A 19,850-nucleotide genomic window follows, 5' to 3' on the forward strand; every position below is an offset into this window, starting at 1 on the left:
CCTTTTCTCAGTTTTATAGACTAATTAGTCTACTCGATAGTGACTAGTATTCTCGAGGTTTGGTTGTGCCGCAGTCACCCAGACGCGCATTCACTCATTCCTCACGAGTGTGGGAGTTTCCTAGTCACCAGAGATGTCTTCACTTTCTTCGGCTTCTCGTCAACCCTCAGCCTCCAGGCGCAAAGTCGAGGCCCAGTCCCGGAAAGGGTCTCAAGTGCCGTGGCCACGGTCTTTGCCTGGACGTCGACTCAGCCCCTGGAAACCTCAGGTATCTTGAGATCCGGCTCAAAGGACAAGTAAATGTCAGGTTGACCAATCAGACATTCATTAAACAGGACAAATAAGGAAGCAAAGACACCAGTTCAAGTCTCACGAGGAGAGAGGAGAGGAAGTGTCTCGTACAATTCACCACTGCGCTCTCTCAATTTCCTTTCCTCAGCACCTCGATTTATTTAGTTTTAAGACGCCCCTTATTTACATAGGGTTAGCCTGCCTGAATACATGTCTGGTCATCGTTTCTTTAACAGGCAGCAGTTCTAACAGTTCTGATGATTGGATGTTTTTGCTCTTACTATCTCCTGCTCGGAGGCTGCCACCTTATCTGGGGCAGAGCAAAGCATTTCTTTATTGGAAGCAAATGTATGATAATTATGATCACAATTATTCCTACAAAGGCCATCCGTAATCACACCTGCAACTTTATCTGCGAGCAAGACTGACCACACCCGTACATTTTTCAACTGATTATACTATTAGTAATATTAGATCTCTATCCAAGATAGTGAGCAATGTGGTCGAGTGTATCAGTACAATGTGACGTAACAAGTTTGACACTTAAATGTTAATAGTAATGACTACAGATCAACTTCTTTAACATGTTTTGCTGTACGGTATAGAAATTCTAGGATATATTTTCGTGTGTATTCTATATCTATACTATAATAAGTATAATGTGGGAAAAAGGACAATTTTAGATGTCTTTTTTACTCAACAGTTCACTTAATCCATTTATCTTGAGATGAGATGGGATATTTTAAGCATATTTTAATATTTTAATGACAAATGTGATTTTGTGCTATCCAGTGATAGGGGAATGGGGAGCAAAAAAATCCTGGGCTTGGCCCTTGAGGAACTTCGGCCCAATTTTTTCTTTGGGTCAGGACTTAGAAATTTTACTTTCAATTTTTGTCTGAATTTTGTTCACAGATATCGCCAGAATGCACCACAGCCATCCATTTTTTTTTTTTTTAAAATTCCGGGGGGGGGGGGTGGTCATGCCCTCGGCCCCCCCTAGTGCTCGCATTTGTATTTTCAGGAATTTTCACGGGAGTCCACTTTCATCTGTATTACAGTAACGGTTGCATCCAAATGGGAACATACTAAACTAGAACGGTGCCACTGGTTAACATTTTTGGGGGAGGTGCTTTATGTTTAATTTGAATTTTGAACCATCCATCTATTCTCTGTCGTGCTTATTGTCGTTCGGGTCATGGATTTGCTGGGCCCTATCCCAGCATATTTTGAGCGGAGGGAGGGTACACTCTGGGCTGATGGCTAGCCAATCAGAAGACATCATTTTGAAGCAGTACAGGGCTTATCCATCCATTTGGAGCTGGAGAATATCTCAGTTGACTGTGCAAGAGGCGGGATCTGCCATGGACTGGTAACCACTAAATTAAAGTGGACATACAGACAAACAAGCATTCATTCAATTCAAGCAAGCAATATGAACGTAAACCCAGTACCTCTCAACTGTGAGGCACATGAGCAAACCACGAGCACACCATGATGCTCCGTAATAACCTGTGAAGTGGTAATTTTGAATTTGTCATCATGAGGCAAAGCTTTGCCTGCAGTGTCACAGAACCTAGTTTGGCTGCAGACTCATCTTCTCTGTGCACGATTATTCTCTTTGTATAATCTGTTAAACCTTTTTAAAATGGAGATTATGTTACAGGAACTGACTAGAATATTATCTCCAGACTGCAGCTGTTGCAACTGAATAAAATACATTCATACCATAAAAGGATGTGAAACTATTTTATTCCTGGATAAAGAGTGGACCAGCCTCCTCGACACGAACAGAGAAAAAGAACAGAATGGCTGCGAAATAAGAAGGCTAGTCAAGAAAGTTCCGGGTTTGTTAGTTCCTCCTAACGTTCATAACAATGACAGCATCATGTTGTCTTGTAAATTGTCAAGGAACTAAAACTATTTCTTTATTTAGTCAGGTAAAAATGATGGCGTACGTTGTTACTGCAGATAGAATTTATGAAGGCTCCTCACTTTCATGTTCAGGTTGGAATCTGTCACCAAGGCCTGTAAATGTGTCAGAAAAAGTTAAAAAAAGGCCTGTCCTCATCTCTCTGAAACAAATATCAGTAGCTGTGAAGGGAAACAATTAGTGAAACTTGGAAGTCATTGTTTTTTTTTTGCCTTCCTCCATTCCTCTTATGGCAATAATTTATGGTAAAGCGAGGCATGTGTCTTTGGGCCTGTACTTGAAACTACAATGCTGCAACTGCACTAGAGATCTTAAGGACCAGCAGTTTGAGCTGGGGGGGGGACGTCCAATTGGTTGTGGGTGACCCAGCCTATCCTAGGCGAGACTATTAAAGGAGGACTTTGTTGAAAAAAAAAAAAAAAAAAATGGGAATGGGAGCACACATTAAAAGTTAGTCGGTGAGGGTTCAGTGTTTCTTTTAATGCCAGAGTTATCCACAGATTTCACCTAGAAACATCTCTAAATTGGAAAAGTATTAACAAAATTCCCGTCTCGCTCAGACATTGCAATGACCCTGGCTGGAAAACTGACAGCCAATCAGCGACATATATTTAGCCACTTTGTACATCTTAAACACCGCTTATTCCCAGAAAATGGCGTTCAGTCATCACCAGAATATTTGTTGACATATTTTTCTTTTGCAGCCATCCACTTCTGAAGATATCAGAACAATAGCGCCAATATTTGGGATTTTATAGATATTGTTTTCCTTATTAAGCAACGTTAAGCTTTTTTTTTTTTTTTTCTGGAATGATAAACACCTATGTAGACAAAAACGCTTAATGTCGAAAATGTCCAAAATGTTTGAGTGATCATTCTAATATTTTCAGAGGCTGAAGCAGGCATACTCGTAAGTCATGACACAAAAATATAGTGACTTTTGATCGCAGTTTTTGGACATGATGCGACGTTAATCATATTTATTTATTCAAATACATTACCGTTTTTGACTGTACCCTTGTGATGCAAATAAAAAGACACACCCTTTGAGTTTAATGTTTGAAGTGCACAATAATCCTAAAATGTAGAATTGCATTTGAGAAACAAAAAAGCGCTAATTTAAATTAAGTACTGTGCTAATTTATTTCCCACCAGAGATTGGAAAACGAAAAACATGCAACTCAAGATCCGTTGGTTGCACGCCCGTTTTAGTTCAATTAAAAAACAATGAATGAATGCAACTCGCGACATCTTGTCGCACTCGGATGGGAAAAAAAAAATGTGAAAACAAATCTACCACGAAGCCGCATGAATTTAGCATCAGATTGCAATTCATCCTAGCAATTGTTGGTGTTTTTCTACTGAACGCAACATTTCCGTGCGCCGCGAAGGCAGCATCCGCTGCTGTGCTGCAGCTAGCAGTGTTTCACTTTGCGACTTGATTTGGACATGGATGCAGAAGCCGGACTCTCTTTTTCAAAATGAAAACGGCCGCTTGAACCCGATATCGTACGTCAAGATTGGAGATTCAAAGAAGTGGACAGTTATTTTATACAGACGGAACATTTGACTGGCCGCGGAGGAAACCCCCCCCCCCCCCCCCAAGTTTTAACTGTTGGCGGTGTCGGTGGCGAAACACAATCATCATCTAAAGAGACCTTCTATCATCCGTTTTTGGGACTGAAGCTGGGATGTGGACTGAATCGGGGAAAGGGGAAGAAGCAGACGCAGACAGCGAAAGCTAAAATTCGTCTCGGTGGTCGTCAAACGCCGCAAGGACCGAGCTGCTAAACGGAGGTACTTTTGTTTCACTACTTTATTTTCTTTTTTTTTTTTGTTGTTGTTGTTGTTCCCTGCTATCAATCCATGTAGGCTCTGTCACTTTTCTTAGTCCACCGAGCATACGTTGGAGTGTGCTCACGTTAAATGTGGTGGGTGTGTGAAAATGCCCTCGCCCCACTCGTGGCGTGTACTGAGTGGGGCTAACCCACCAGCTGCTGTGTAGGGACGACTCCTTTCATTGCTCGGTGTTCACTCTTTAATGTTCTCTCGTGTTTGGTAGGTCAAGCTGCGTATCCCTCCGATTTTCGTTGACAGTCCAAAAATAAAATATTTAGCTGTTTTTTTTTTTGTTTCCAATTGAATGTGTTCTCACATGGGAGTTGCACATTGGATGAGGTCCACCACGATTGCCACCCATCCCTCCGCTAAGCTGTGTTGTCCGTACAAATGAGACAAAAGACAATACAATGAACATGATCAAAATGCAGTTTGCCACTAACTTGTCTTGATTTAAAAAAAAAGATCCTGTCAGCAAGCCAATGATTTTTCAACCCGAATACATTTCAAGTATTACTTTTGTGTCCTAACCTACTCTATATCGTAAACCAGGTAAAGAAAACAATATTTTCATTTGTTATTCTCTTTGAAATAATATGACTTCCAAATAAGGCCCTGCATCCCTGAGAGACTGTGGGAAAGAGCCGCCCACCCGCCCCCACCATGTCATTTGATAGAGATCTTCAGTTTTCTGATGCATCGTACCACATTTGATTAGAGCTTAATCCGACATACACGGAGGCCTTTAATTCATAATAAATGAAACTCATCAAAACTGTTTGCGGTGCATAAAACTTTCTCCGTGGACACAGACACAGCAGTGGTGTGCACCATCAATGAGTTTGAAAATGTCTTGCTAAAAGGCATGTTGAGCAAAGATTCGAGGGAGGAATGTTGGCTAATTATTTCTCTTGTGCAATATTTCACAGCGCACAAGAAGTATTCATTACTTTATACCTTCAAAACACATACCATGCTTACATCTGCCATGGTTGAGAGCGATAGGAGATGAGCCACGCTTAATTATGTTGTTTGCTGTCATGCTCACAGACACACGGTTCCGTATGGAATCGGCGCTTTTTGGGTTTTATGAACGGAACGAAATGTGTACACGAAAAGTCACGTTTGCATTCCGAGCATGTTAGATCTTGGCGTGATGAATCAATCCAGCCCGTTTATTCTAGTGCGTCACTTTGATCAAAAGATATAACTCATCAGCTATCTCCTGGACTATTTCCTAGTTACGCTATCAAAATTATGCATCCATAGCCATTTATGTATGTACGGAAGGAATGTGCATGTGCATACGTATGCCTTTTGACAAATGTGTGTATATTGCCGCCGTGATTGTTTATGTTGCTTTCGATGCTGGTTCTTTGTGACGGGCTGGTCGTGCATTGTGATTCCTTCCCTCATGTTCTTCAACTATGCATTATAATAACGACGCTGTCCTCCAAACTTCTCCTATACATGCAAATGGCTGCAGTCTTTCCAGTCATGAGAAAAAGCAGCTTCCCGACCCCCCCCCCCAGTCTCCCGAGTAGCCTCGGAGGGTCCTGTGACATTCCCAAGAGAAATGCCGGTATCCCGTAAACAAGCCTGGCATTGACACAGGCGCTGATTAGGAAATTGACCCCTCCGTACAGGGCGCTTAACCACGCCTCCCGAAGTGACGTCACGCCACGCGCGCTGACGTAAGACAAACAATTCGTAAAAAATGGCAAATACAATACAATACATTGTTAACTGAGACAGACGCCATGCTTCTGATTTCATTCAAATCAACGATATATTATAGATTCTAAATACAATAAATTCTGAACTGAGAGAGACGCCATGCTTCTGATTTCATTCAATCATTCACACGTAGCAATGTTAGAGAGAGAGAACCAAAATTATTTTTCTTTTTTTTTTAAAGTCCCTCAATTGAGTGGGGCCAGCGAAAGCAAAAAAAAAAAAAAACTTTAAAAAAAAAGATGTGCAGAAGAGCCTTTCCATTACAAAGACAGGATTCACAGATTTATTGTTATAACACGATTGGAATTGACCCCTCCGTACGGGGCGCTTAACCATGCCCCCCGAAGTGACGTCACGCCACGTGCGCTGACGTAAGACAAACAATTTGTAAAAAATGGCAAATACAATACAATACATTCTGAACTGAGAGAGACGCCATGCTTCTGATTTAATTCAAATCAACAATATATTATAGATTCTAAATTCAATAAATTCTGAACTGAGAGAGACGCCATGCTTCTGATTTCATTCAATCATTCACACGTAGCAATGTTATGCTAGCGAAGAACGTCTCATTCATTTATTTATACGAGACGTGTATTGAAAATCAAATTTAGGGCATATCTTCGTGCAAACACCGTCTGGTTAAGCTTCGGCCGCGAGCCGGCAAGAAAATCGATACGTTTGTGCAGTCTGATCATCGCTAAATATCGCTCAACAAAGAATAAGTGTGTCAATCGTTCACACGCAGCAATGTTATGCTAGCGGAGAACGTCTCATTCATTTATACGAGACGTGGATTGAAAATCAAATATAGGGCATATCTTCGTGCAAACATATCTGTTCCGGTTGATATTAGATGGATTTAGTTGATGATGCGGTCTTCCACAAAGTTTGATCCATCAAAGGCATTTTTCGTACTGGGTCTTCGGTTTTGGAAAGGGTACGAATCGAACTCCGCCAACTAGCCTTTCAGGATACCTGTCGTCACTATTACAAAGTCCGTGACTACACCTCTTAACCATATCTATTGTTAAATAACCCAAATACGCGATAAAACGCTAACTAAACCTATACTGGACCATGCAATGTTGTCTGAGAAAATGGCGGGAGCAAAAACGGGCTTTGGTTTATGCAGATCTCTGGCCTCTGATTGGTCAGTGACGTGGATTGCGCAATATCCACGGAGGGGTCAATTGTCAAGGTAGTCTCACAAAGGCACAGTGGTGAATAATGAGATCCAGATTCAACAAAATGGTTTACATTAACAGCTTTTTCTGGCAATGAGTTGTGTTAAAAAAGAATACTTTTAAGGAAGTCATGTCGCTTTGAATATTACAACAATTAATTAGTTTGGTGTAAAATCTATGAATGTTCCCTTTTGTAAATCTTCTGAAATTATTTTTTTTCCCAAAAATGGTCAGAGTCCTATTCTCCATAAATTGACTGTTAATCAAATTAATTTACTGGGATTCATATATAAATATGAGGGAAGCTTGGTGCCCATACTGTACATCTTTACTGGTGGAAACAGTGGGATACTACTACAGTGGTACCTCGGTCTTCCAACGTCTTGGTTTTCGTACAAATCTGTTTTCAAACTAAAATTTAGAGATTTTTTTTTTTTTTTGCTTTGTTTTTGAAGGAAAATCGGTATTCGAACACCCCGACCAGCTGACCCATGACGATTTGTCATTGTGCTTTCAAACGCACCCCCGAAAAAAAACAAAAGACGTAACGCGAGCGACGCGGCGCAACCAGTTGACTCAGACACTCCTCTGCTCGCGGAAGTTTCCCAGTACTGTAGTGACTTTTTTTTCTTCAAATTGAGCAACATTAATCCTCGATCATGGGTCCAAAGAAGGCAAGTGGAACTGCAAGTGTTGCGTAAAACTGTCGACTTCAAGAAGACTTTGATAGCCGAGCACGAATCTGGTGTGCGTGTTTCTGAGTTATCGAAGAAGTACGGCATGGCGAAATCGACGATCAGCACCATCCTGAAACACAAGGATGCCCTCAAAGCAAGTGATGTTGCTCAAGGAGCAACCGTTTTGACCAAACAGAGGCCACAAATCTCGGAGAAAGTCGAAAAGTTGCTTCTTATTTTCGTGAACGAGCAGCAGTTTGCTGGGGATAGTGTTGGTGAGGAAGGGAGGAGATGTCGTCTGATGAGGCTGAAGGCAGGAAGGATGTCTCAAGTGCCGATATTAAACTATCTGCCCTAAATGAACGACATCCATAATTTTGTTTTCATCACCCGAATAAAGCTGAATGTTGCACAACACTGTAAAATTTTAATGTTCTTATGAGCCACTTCAGAAAAGTGCTTAAAAGATTTCAGAAACAAACATAAATTCGTTCTTTGAGGAAAAAAGGGGCGAGTCACCCTCACCGAAGACATTTGAAAGTGTTTTGCATTACTTTTTTTCTTTTGTTCCATTAACCCTACCTGTAGTTGCAAGTTATTATTATTATTATTATTTTACGTGACGTACTTTCTGTGCAAATAAAAAAACAAATTGTCCCCCCCCTTATTCTGCACTTTTGTAAAAAAAAAAGTGTAATAAAAAAAGGTTTACTAGGCTGGAGGCCGAGCCGCTACAGATACGACAATGCACTCCCAGCCTAGCATCCTCTACTGGGCTAAAGCATACAATTTAAGCTAAATATAAATATATAATATAATATATTTGTTAAATGATTTAATTATATGAAGTATTTAAACTAAACATGTATTTCTACTATGCAGTTTATTATCAGGAAAAGCTAAAAATATCGCTTAAAAAACTATTTTTTTTTTTTTAAGGCTTGGAACGCATGATTTCATTTTCCATTCATTGTAATGGAAAAACACAGTTTGGTTTTCGAATGTTTTGGTTTTCAACCAGCCTTCCGGAATGGATTGTGTTCGAGAACCAAGGCACCACTGTACATCCGATTCCAGCTTGTCCACGTATTCTGTCCTCCCTGAGTGTGCATTATGTGGTTTGGGAGACAGTCAACAGTTCTTCAAAAAGTCAACATGTGCTTATTGACACTCCCTGTTGAAGTGTACTGTGTAACACCAACAAAATAAGAGATACAATTTATACTGTATATTGAAGCAAACATACTGTAGCTTTGGCTTGAAAATGTCTGCTAACAAACAGATATGAGGCTAGCATTGATGGCCATTTATTCCATGTTCAATAAAAAATGGTGTTTTCAAATAATGTTTTGTTAATTGAGTGCAATGTACTGCAAGCCCTCGTCGGTTAAAGAATTGTTAAGCGAGATGTAGCCGTTCAAATTAAGTTTGTTTTTAGTCTTTACTTTATTAAACTGAAACAAATGTTCATTATAATTGCAAGACTTGCATTGTCATGTATCAGTACTCGGTATTGCCGTGTTCTCAAATATTAGTGCTTTTACTCATCGGTCTGATATGAGTTTATAATATGGAACAATTGTAATAATTACTTTAAAAATACTCTGATTGATTGGATGTGGGCTATTCAGTTGCTCTTTGCGTTTCTTTCTGGTTTCTGATTGAGTATCTAATCGGTTCTGCTCAAGCAGTCTAACCCAAAAACCCAGCAACAGTGTAAAGATGACGTTAAAATTATTCTATCCATCCATCCATTTTCTTTGTCGCTCATCCTCACGAGGGTCGCGGTGAGTGCTGGAGCCTATCCCAGCTGTCAACGGGCAGGAGGTGGGGCACGCCCTGAACTGGTCGCCAGCCAATCGCAGGGCACATGGAGACAAACAGCCGCACTGACGCTCACACCTCGGGGCAATTTAGAGCGTCCAATTAATGTCGCATGTTTTTGGGATGTGGGAGGAAACCGGAGTGCCCAAATAAAACCCACGCAGGCACAGGGAGAACATGCAAACTCCACACAGGCGGGGCCGGCATCGAACCCGGGCCCTCAGAAGGCTTTCCCAGTTTACCCGCCGTGCCACGAAAATGATTCGATTATATAAATAAATAGTCTGTTGATCTTTTAATTTTCTGTTGGCTATCCAACGATTACTGTATGAAAGAAACTTTTTCTGCATTATTGGAATTTACTAGCCCTTACATGATATTTTAAGTCATATAAGCCCTTGCTGTCATCAAATCCACATTGGAGGGGCATTTCAGGAGATCTGATTGACAATTTTTAATTTCATCTCTCCAAGTGTACCGCTTGATTCCTAGTATATTATGAAATGCTATTCCTGGTTTAATCTGAATTGCTGTCCTTTTTCTTTTGGGGTAACTTCTCTACATCGGGAGAGCTGTCAGGCAAAGCCTTGAAGGGTCGAGTTGTCGAGTAGGTCACACATGCATTCATTGGACAGCCACTCTCCAATGGGCTTGTTACGACTCTGTTAATTAGGTTGATGGGGGTCGTTATGGCTGCCTGAATTAGGATCAATAATTCCAATCGTGTTAGAACAATAAATCCGTGAATCCTGTCTTTGTAATGGAAAGGCTCTTCTGCACATTTTTGTTTTTTTTTTTTTTTTTTGCTTTCGCTGGCCCCACTCAATTGAGGGACTTTTGAAAAAAAGAAAAATAATTTTGGTTCTCTCTCTCTCTCTCTCTCCCCATACTTCTCAGTGGACGGTGCATGGATATAAATTGAAATAAGGTTAACGTACACTGAAGCTGAAAATTATTCATACCCGTGGGAAATTTTAACCGAGTTACATTTATTCAATTCGCATGTTTTTTTCTTGTTTGAAAATAACAGGCTTCCTATAATAATCAGGCAATGTACAAAAGTCATCATTGTTGAAATCCATTTTCTGAGCCGCCTATCCTCACAAGAGTCACGGGATTGCTGGAGTCTATCACAGCTATCTTTGGGCAGGAGGCAGGGTACACCCTGAGCCATCCATCCATTTTCTTTGTCGCTCATCCTCACGAGGGTCGCGGGGAGTGCTGGAGCCCATCCCAGCTGTCAACGGGCACGAGGCAGGGTACACCCTGAACTGGTTGCCAGCCAATGGCAGGGCAGATTCTGTAAAGACAGACAAGGGTCACACTCACAATCACACCTAGGGGCAATATAGAGTGTCCAATTAATGTTGCATGTTTTTGGGATGTGGGAGGAAACCGAAGTGCTGGAGAAAACCCACACAGGCATGAGGAGAACATGCAAACTCCACACAGGTGGGCCCGGGATTCGAACCCCCGGTCCTCAGAACTGTCAGGCCAGTGCTCTAACCAGTTGTTCCCCTGTGGCGCCTCATTGTGGAAATGTTTTTTGTTTTCAATCAGCTTTTATCTACTTGTGAACAAAAGGGTCCGAAATTATTCATACTCTTTTGTATTATTCATTAGAAAAGCCATTATTGGCAATTACAAAAAGAAAACCCTTCCTGCAATGTCTGACTAGCGTTTTATATAGCTGCTATTTCATTCTTTACCAATGAGGTCCAACACTTTCAGGTTAGAGGCCTTCCTAGCCATCACCCCGATCTTGAACTCCCTCCACAGATTCTGAGTTGGATTCCTTCGCTGAGCCACTGCAAAATGCTTTTATCTGTTGACCATTTTGCCATCACTTTTGCCGTGTGTTTTGGATTGTTATTGTGCTGAAATCTCCACGAGGTGGACGAGGCCATGTTTTTCTGCAGACCGCCAGATTTTCGTGTTGAGAATGTTGACATTTCATGCTGCCGTTTTCTGCATTAGCTTCCCTGGTCCATTGGCTTAAAAAACACCCCACCACCATGTGTGACAGTGGGGATAGTGTACTTGGGGTTGAAGGCCTCCCGCTTTTTTTTTTTACACTAAAAAGAGACAGGACTGCGGCCAAACAATTAAACTCTTATTTAATCTGACCATAATTTAATGGTCAGATGAAACAAAAATATTCCTTTGTCTGCATAACAAAGCAAATTTATTTGTGTAGCGCATTTCATACACAAGGTAACGCAATGCACTTTACATGATTAAAAGCATTCAAATACATAAAAACATTTGGAAAAAGTATAATAAAAAGAGGTTTTAGTACAAGAAATATCACTGAAAAGTGGAAGTAGTCTAAGACGAATCACATTTGTTGGTAACTGATTGCATTTTGTTGCAGCATAATAGCTAAATGCTGCTTCACCACATTTGCTTTGTACTCTGCACTCCATTATTTGACCTGAATCGGTCGATCTCAGAGCGCTACTGTGTTTGTATTCCACGAGAATTTATTTTATTTATTCAGGAACTAAACCATTCAGTGATTTATAGGCCAGTAGCAGAACTTAAAAATCTATTCTAAAACTGACTGGAAGCCAGTGTAAAGACTTTAGAACTGGGGTTATTTGCTCTGACTGGTTTGTTCTGGTCACAACCTGAGCTGCAGAATCCTGAATGAGCTGCATCTGTTTAATGGTCTTTTTTCCAAATGCCAGGCTTTCAAATGTCATTTCTGGAGAAATGGCATCCTGTTTCATCTGCGTCTGTGGAACTCAGTAGTGTACAGTGTCCAATGGACTGTCTGCTTTGAGACGCTGCCACCACCGTAGCTCAGATTTAAAAAAAATAAAAAAAAAATAGCACAATACGTTTTAGTTTTACTTATGTATTTTTTAAGTCCTCGTACTTCAAAAATATGTGCACTTATATGGTGTCTTAAAAGCCGGTACAGAAAAATTCAACAGCCAGCCAATGACTTCTTGACTCCCAACAAGTTAGAAAATCCCTTGACTGGTAAGCTTGGAGTGAGGGATGAGAGTTCTGTGTGCGCATAGGAGCTAAAACGATGAAATTGCTTCAAACTGCCGGCTAGCCGCTGCATTCCTGCAGACATGATAGCGAGCGTTAGCCACCGGGACATAACCTGAGAGTCCACAGCTCATGAGGCCATGCAACCATAGTCACTGTTGTATGCGGTGGATTTTCCCGTGCTGTTGGGAAAACTCGGCATTTGATCCACACAAGACTGTTATCAGCGGGGAGTTGACAACTTTGATAGCATGCGACAATTGAGTGCAGTTGCGCGCTGCACAGAAACCCAGTTTGGAGCGGTCCGACCCGGACACAGGCTACACATGTGATCGGAGACAACTCTGGAAATCCGGGCATTTGAGCAGATTGAAAATCCGCTCGAATTAAAAAGGAAAGACACTTAATATCCAAGCGGAACCAAAAGGTTCACTTTTTGAATGTTGTGGCTCCCTACAGAATAAAAACCTGGAATGAAATCTTATACAACATTGTGTATGAGTGAAGTAAAATTTCAGATGCATATTAATATACTCATGGGGAAAAAAACAAGAGACCCATTGTAAGTTTCTTGTCCATTTTATTTTTCTGGTGCAACTAAAAGGTACCGTTTTTTTTTTTTGCAAATAGTGTTCCCTCACTACATCGTAGTTCCCTTAAGTGGCCTCGCTATCACACAATTTTTACCAATACTTACCGACAGCTTTTGATCGAGGTTTTAAACGGATAAAAGTTTCGAATAATAAGTATGGTTATGCTAGCTGGCTAGCTAGCGGCACAGTCAAGATCCGTGACGATCTACGAGAGAGCCGCCCGAAGGCGAACACATGCTTTCTAGTGCATGTTCTACTCCAGAAATTCAATAGAAAGTCACAGCCAAAGTTGTATAGAACAAGTTGTTCTATATAAATTCTACAGAATTTCTATTGAAAAAATATAGCAGCGCCCTCACTGAATGGTTTTGAAGCCACCGCGATTTCATGAGCAATATGGTAGCTTGGCTTCACAGACTGCTCTTTCTTTCATTCATCTTATTTCTTCTCCGCTGTCCTTGAAAGTTGTCGTATTTGTGGGCATGAAGACTCAAACAGTGGCGATGAACATTATATTTGTTCAGCACTGCAACATGCTGTGAACACACCAAACATAGAGTTTACCCATTCACTTCTGTTGATAAATAGGATGATAACCCTTTTTCTTGGAACGCAATGCACCCTGCGTCGACTTTTCTCTTTTAAACAGAGAAATACCGAGGCAATGAGGGCGCCAAAGGACACATTAAAAGTAGAAGCCGTAATAAATGGCGCGTGCAGAACACAAATTAGCATCCAATTCACCTACTTGATCTGCCCTGGGGTAAACAATTTGCTTGCTGAACACAATTGGTATTGCGCCATCCAGTGGATGCAATCAGAACAGCAACAACAAAAAAAGACGCTAATTTTTTTTGTCCGTGTCCATAGTTTTATACTTCACAAAATCATATCAGAGGCCATATTAAGCCAGTTTCCAGGCTGTATCCGGCCCGTGGGCCCTAAGTTTGGTGTAAAACCTACTTTGTACCATCCAAGATTGGTTTTCCTTTCATCCGTACCTGTGTACTAAAGTTTTAATAGTAGTAGTAGTAGTAGTTGTAGTTGTAGTAGTAGTAGTAGTAGTAGTAGTAGTAGTAGGGTTTATGTCGCTTTACTTTCCACACACACACAGTAGTTTATATTAGGTGATTCTCTTGCAGCTTTTTGGAGTGGAACACAAAGGCTAATCCAAATAAAATTAGTTATTTCTCATGGGTACTACTGACTCCCTCCAAAAAAATAAATGTTCATTACGTACGAGTTGATGTTTCATACAAGAATTGTTTCAGGGAATTAAAATAAAATATGGACACAAAACATTCACACCCAACTCTACAGTGCAACACTATTTAATTCTCTTTAGTGCTTTTATCTTGTTCTGATACCTCCTCCAATCCTCCTTTGTATTCGTGTTATGAAGTTGAATTAAATTAACAAGGTGACTCTTCTGATGTGTGGTCTCAAAAGGCCGAAGGTTATACATGAGAGAATCAGATGACACAAGAAAGGAGATAAAAACTCAACCTAAACTCATTTAACTTGAGGCATTTCCTGAGTGGGATGGATAAATTTGACTTGTACATGACACAACAATGTAAGATGTGTCACTTGTCTCGAGAAGTTACCAATGTCCTAATTTAAATTACTCTTAGAATATGCACTGCTTATGGCAGAATTGAGGTCAGGGCTGGGCAGTCAGGAAAATTATATATAAACATGAGTATAAAACAATACAAGATTCGGTAGAACCTTTGAGGTTGACCGCAATTTGTTGTGTGACCTCATCTGTTCACATTTCAAAACAAATTGCCCCAGAAGAATCCAGTCTAATGTTCGGGTGTATGCTTTCAGTCATACGGCTGGGTTCCAAGGCAAAAACCATTGCTGACCAAAAAGAACATAAAGTCTCGTCTTACTTTTGCAAAAACACAACAAAAAAATTCCCAAGACTTTTGGGAGAATATTGTATGAACTGATACGATGAGCTTTTTGGAAGGCGTGTGTCCCATTACGTCTAGTGAAACTGTAGGAAAACATTTCCGAAAAAGAACTTCATGCCAAATGTAAAGATGGTGTGACAGTGGCATGGTCTTGGGCTGCTTTTCCCATTCAGGAACTCTCCAACTTGCTTTGATTGATTCCATTCTCCATTCATCCATCCATCCATTTTCTTTTGCCGTTTGTCCTCACGAGGGTCGCGGGGAGTGCTGGAGCCTATCCGAGCTGTCAACGGGCAAGAGGCGGGGTACACCCTGAACTGGTCGCCAGCCAATCGCAGGGCACGGCGAGACAAACAATCCCACCTCGGGGCAATTTAGAGCGTCCAATTAATGTCGCATGTTTTTGGGATGTGGGAGGAAACCGGAGTGCCCACCCAGAGGAAACCCACGCAGGCACGGGGAGAACATGCAAACTCCACACAGGCGGGGCCGGCATCGAACCCGAGTCCAACGCTTTCCCAGCTTTTTCCACCGTGCCGCCTGAATTCCATTCTCGAAGAGAAAATTCTGAACGGGAATTTTCAGGATGATGATGGCACAACTAGTTATTAGATTTAGGGGCCATCACTTTTTCCACACAGGGCCAGGTAACTGAATATATCTGGAACCTATGAACCAAATGGAACAAGTAGACCAAACCAAAACAGTTGAACTGAACCCTTTTGATGATTTTTAAAAACTGTTCCATCACTCGGAAATATCATGAGAAATATACAAATGTTTCATTTTGAACATCGAAATACTGATACAATACTTCATGAAGTCACAGTCCGATAGCAACGACTTACCGTAATTTACGGCTTATGAAACGCAACTTTTTTTCATACGCTTTCAACTACGCTTTTCGACTTTTACGGTGATGCGGCTAATTTGCAATTTTTTTCGAACGGCTGCAAGGGGGCACTCGAGTAGAAAAGGTAAGAGTGAGACCAGTGGCCGAGGAAATTACTTTTACCGTTATTTTTATTTTTTTTTAACCAGCCCTGTTAGTGCTGTGCTACCGTTAGCGCTGTGCTAGCGTGTTGCTGCTTGCTGTGTTACTGCCGTGTGTCAGTGATTTTTACCGGAGTGTTTTTTTTTTTTCCACTGGCCCTGTTAGTGCTGCGCTAGCGTTAGCGCCACACTAGCGTAATGCTGCTGTGTTACTGCCGTGTCTCAGTGATTTAGTTTTTTTTTTTTTTTTTAACCGGCCCTATTAGTGCTGTGCTACCGTGTTGCTAGTGTGGTGCGACTGTGTTGCTGTTTTTTCATTTTTTTTTTTTTTTTTTTACCAGTATGTTTTTTTTTTTTTTGACAGGTGCGCCTTATGTGTGTACCAAATGGTATTTGCTTTACAAATGTACTGGATTAGTTTTATATCGCGGTGTGCTGTGTAGGCCGGAAATTACGGTAATTAATTTGCAGTAGCTAGTCACTGTGATTTGACGGGCGCCATCGCACTCTCATATCTGGACAGTCAAGCACGAAAAATCACGCATGAAAAATTTATGAGTTGAAATACATAGACATTCTCAACCAATCCAGGGAAGCGAATCACATCCTGACTTCTTTTTTTTTTTTTTTTAACACGGAAGCACACTCTCCTGCTAGTTTACCTGACTCCGACCCCCCCCCCCACCCCCGGCTCTTAAAGGGGGGGGGTACACTCATAATTACAAACACCGTCCACCCACCAGCACTTTAGTTGGCAACACAACCTGGGCAATGTAGAGCAAAAAGAGTTAGACATGCTGCTTGTGTTTACTCTTGATAATAATGGTAAAATAAAAAAATAAGTGCTGTTGCTTTAATGAATGTCAAAGTATGTGAATAATAGAAGAAAAATTGGTGAGACTGGACGAGATTTTCTCTTTTGAGCAAAAAGGTCTGGTCTAAAGCCAAAGTAGAAAGTACAGGATGAGATGGTGTATAATGTTAACATTCCACCTTGGCACAGCCTGATCGAGGATGAAAGCCCAGACAGTACAGCACACAAAAAGCTAATTCTGTATTTTAAATATAGGATGCAATATAACATTAACCTTAAAACTGTTTGGGAGCATCATTCTGCTTTCAACATGGATTGCTAAAGATATTCTGCAAGCAATAATTCAGTTTTACACCAAGAAAAACAAGACAGGGACATCATTGTGGGTAAAAGAAAAAAATTTAACTGTATAGTTCAAAGTTGGCTTGGTTTACTTAGCAATGTATTTTTTGTTTGTTGACATTTTCATTACAAGTTTTCAAAAACACAAAATTGTTGTTAGAAATGTTCCGATGGTAAATACTGTATTCTGAATCTTTGAATGAGCCATGGAACTTCAATGGATGACACTGATCTGACCACAGTGCATACGTCACAGTGGTCAAAGGGGGCGCTCACGGGCTTATTGTGTTTGCTCAGACACGTAAAAAATCAGAGGGAACGTTGGTCCTAACATTAGTTTACGTGTTTATTTCATAAACGTAGGTAACAAAAGAAGCCTGATCTTAAACAATCAGTATTCACCCAGAAACAGGAAATGCAAGTTAACCGTACTGAGCATGTTTGGAAGTGATGCCAAAAGCAGATGTTTGGAGTTTCTTCACGTTCTGCGAGCGCATTTACGTCAAAGGTCATCAAGATCATGAGCCATGTCAAAGGAAATTCAGTTACACTGAAAACATTTCTGGGATATAACACAGGTAATCTTTCAGTATCTAACTCTAATAAGTATGAGATTGTGATTTACTTTGACTTGATCTAAGTACTAACATTAGACCAGTCTGTCCATATATCTAAATGCGAACGGTCATTTCCCCCCCGTGGTTACCGCATTATCTTGACGTTGAAAATTATTCCCCTCTCCATGCTTTAGGAAGATATAGATCATCTCGTGCTAGCTTTCATCAATGGATTGGCAATAGATACTGCCGTAAATTACGCTAGATTCTAACAATATATCATGATGAAATAAAATGACTTGATTATAGGAATATTGAGTTTTGAAATTGAATGTCTACTGACCTCTTTAAAAATGTCTGTCTCAGTGCAATGTCAATAAATTATGATTATGGTATTAGGTGGTAACTACGTACTCGGATATACAAACTCAGTAAGTTATTTTAAGGTCTTGAGAGTCCATCCCTAATCAGACCCCCAACTTTATATCTGCGGGCATGACTGGTGGACCGCACACATAACTTTATATTGCGGGCATGACTGACCATACCAGTACATTTTTCAAATCTGAGTGACTTCAGTAGCTGAGGTTGCTGGTAGTCCGTGTGAGTATGTGACAGATGATCTCCATGAAAAGTCTGTGATGTAAGGCAGATGGTTACTGAGGATTGTGCTTCATCAAATATTTGTATGTTGAATATCGTGGACTATTAGCCCCGTACTACATGATTCATGCCATCGTTTCTGGAGTGTAGATTTTTTTTCTTTTTTTTTTTTTTTTTTTTTTTTGTCCTGTTCGGCTGTTGGATCAAGCACAATGGAGAATCTGCATCCCTTTTATGCCGAAACAGTTTTACTGAGTTAAATTGGAAGTTTTATTGAGGATCAGAGTGAGTCAAACAAACAGAACAGAATTTCTAGAGGGGTGAGTGAGATAAAAAACACAAAGTGCAAAACTGTAAACAATGAGTGTGGCGGTGGGGGTGGGGGGCCAATCCATATCTACAACGAAGAAACAAATATGGATGTTATGTTCGACTGTATCGCTACATACTGTGAAGGAAGAACAGGACAAGATGGGACAGGACAACGACAGGAGAAGAATCATGCAAGACAAGGATCGTGAATCCAGCGATACAACTGGAATGTGGTGGAACTGACAGTGAATTATCGAGGTCTGTAGAACAAGAATATAAGTGGGGTAACACATACACTCTTCACGTTTACATGATTTGTTTATCAAGCAAAAATCATTTGAGAACAGAAACCAGGATCAGGGGTCCACCCGAGAGCAACGCTGTGGACACGACCTATCCCACGCCGAGGGACCTAGTGCAGTCCGCCGGCCCCTCCCGCAGGCCCCTGACAACTGCTCACCAGGTGGTGGCAGACATGGAGAGCTCTTCTTCCCATTTGATTATTGATATATATAGTGATTTCGTACATAAATGAACGTATAAACTCTTGAAATATTTCTTTTACTTTGTGGCAGAAGCTTTACTATTTGTTTTACAAACTCCGGCAGTTCAAGAGTACTCTGAAGTGTTTTTTTTATTTTTATAGCTGCTTTTAATTTATTGTATTGAAGAAAATTCCCACCTGCTCTTTTGAATTCTTGGAACAATTCTAAAAATATTATTGTTAAATAGTTGATGCCTTGGTGGGGGGAACACTAATGGTACGAAGCACCGGTTTGCTGCTCGAAAGGCTTTATTAGGGCCTTAAAGCACATAGCATCAACATGTCCTCTCTTAACCACTACTCCTCCCTGGTCGCCCTCGCTAGAAAAGCTCAAACACACATCAATCATATAGTCCATAGGGTTCATAAGTACGTTGAAAAAATTTACATCTGAACCTTATGATTGCTCTCTGTTCACTCATGGATTATCAGTCCCAGAGAAGGAAGCATAAAATACTGATCAAAACACCCCTAATTATACATAATGTGGACAAGTAGATCATGCTTGGTAATGGTAAGAAAATATTTTCAGAATTTTCCAATTTGTTTTCACCATAATTATTAATTAGTGCAATTACATTGCCGTAATTTTAGTGAGGTTAGTACAGGGTCATAGATGGGTCAGGGATTTTTTTAATGAGCTTGCTTAATTAATACTGTATGAAGACTAAATATG

General features: G+C 40.6%; 1 protein-coding gene across 1 annotated transcript in view; it reads left to right on the plus strand.

Moving 5' to 3' along the window:
• The first annotated feature begins 3,453 nt into the window (after positions 1-3,453).
• Positions 3,454-19,850, plus strand: part of arhgap32b (Rho GTPase activating protein 32b) — a 121,435-nt gene continuing 105,038 nt past the window's right edge. The window contains exon 1 of the mRNA XM_061804437.1: positions 3,454-4,021. The gene's annotated coding sequence lies outside the window, so the exon portion shown is untranslated. The remainder of the gene's footprint in view (positions 4,022-19,850) is intronic.

The sequence above is a fragment of the Syngnathoides biaculeatus genome, chromosome 18 (genome assembly GCF_019802595.1).
Source record: "Syngnathoides biaculeatus isolate LvHL_M chromosome 18, ASM1980259v1, whole genome shotgun sequence".
In the NCBI taxonomy this organism is placed as follows: Eukaryota; Metazoa; Chordata; class Actinopteri; order Syngnathiformes; family Syngnathidae; genus Syngnathoides; species Syngnathoides biaculeatus.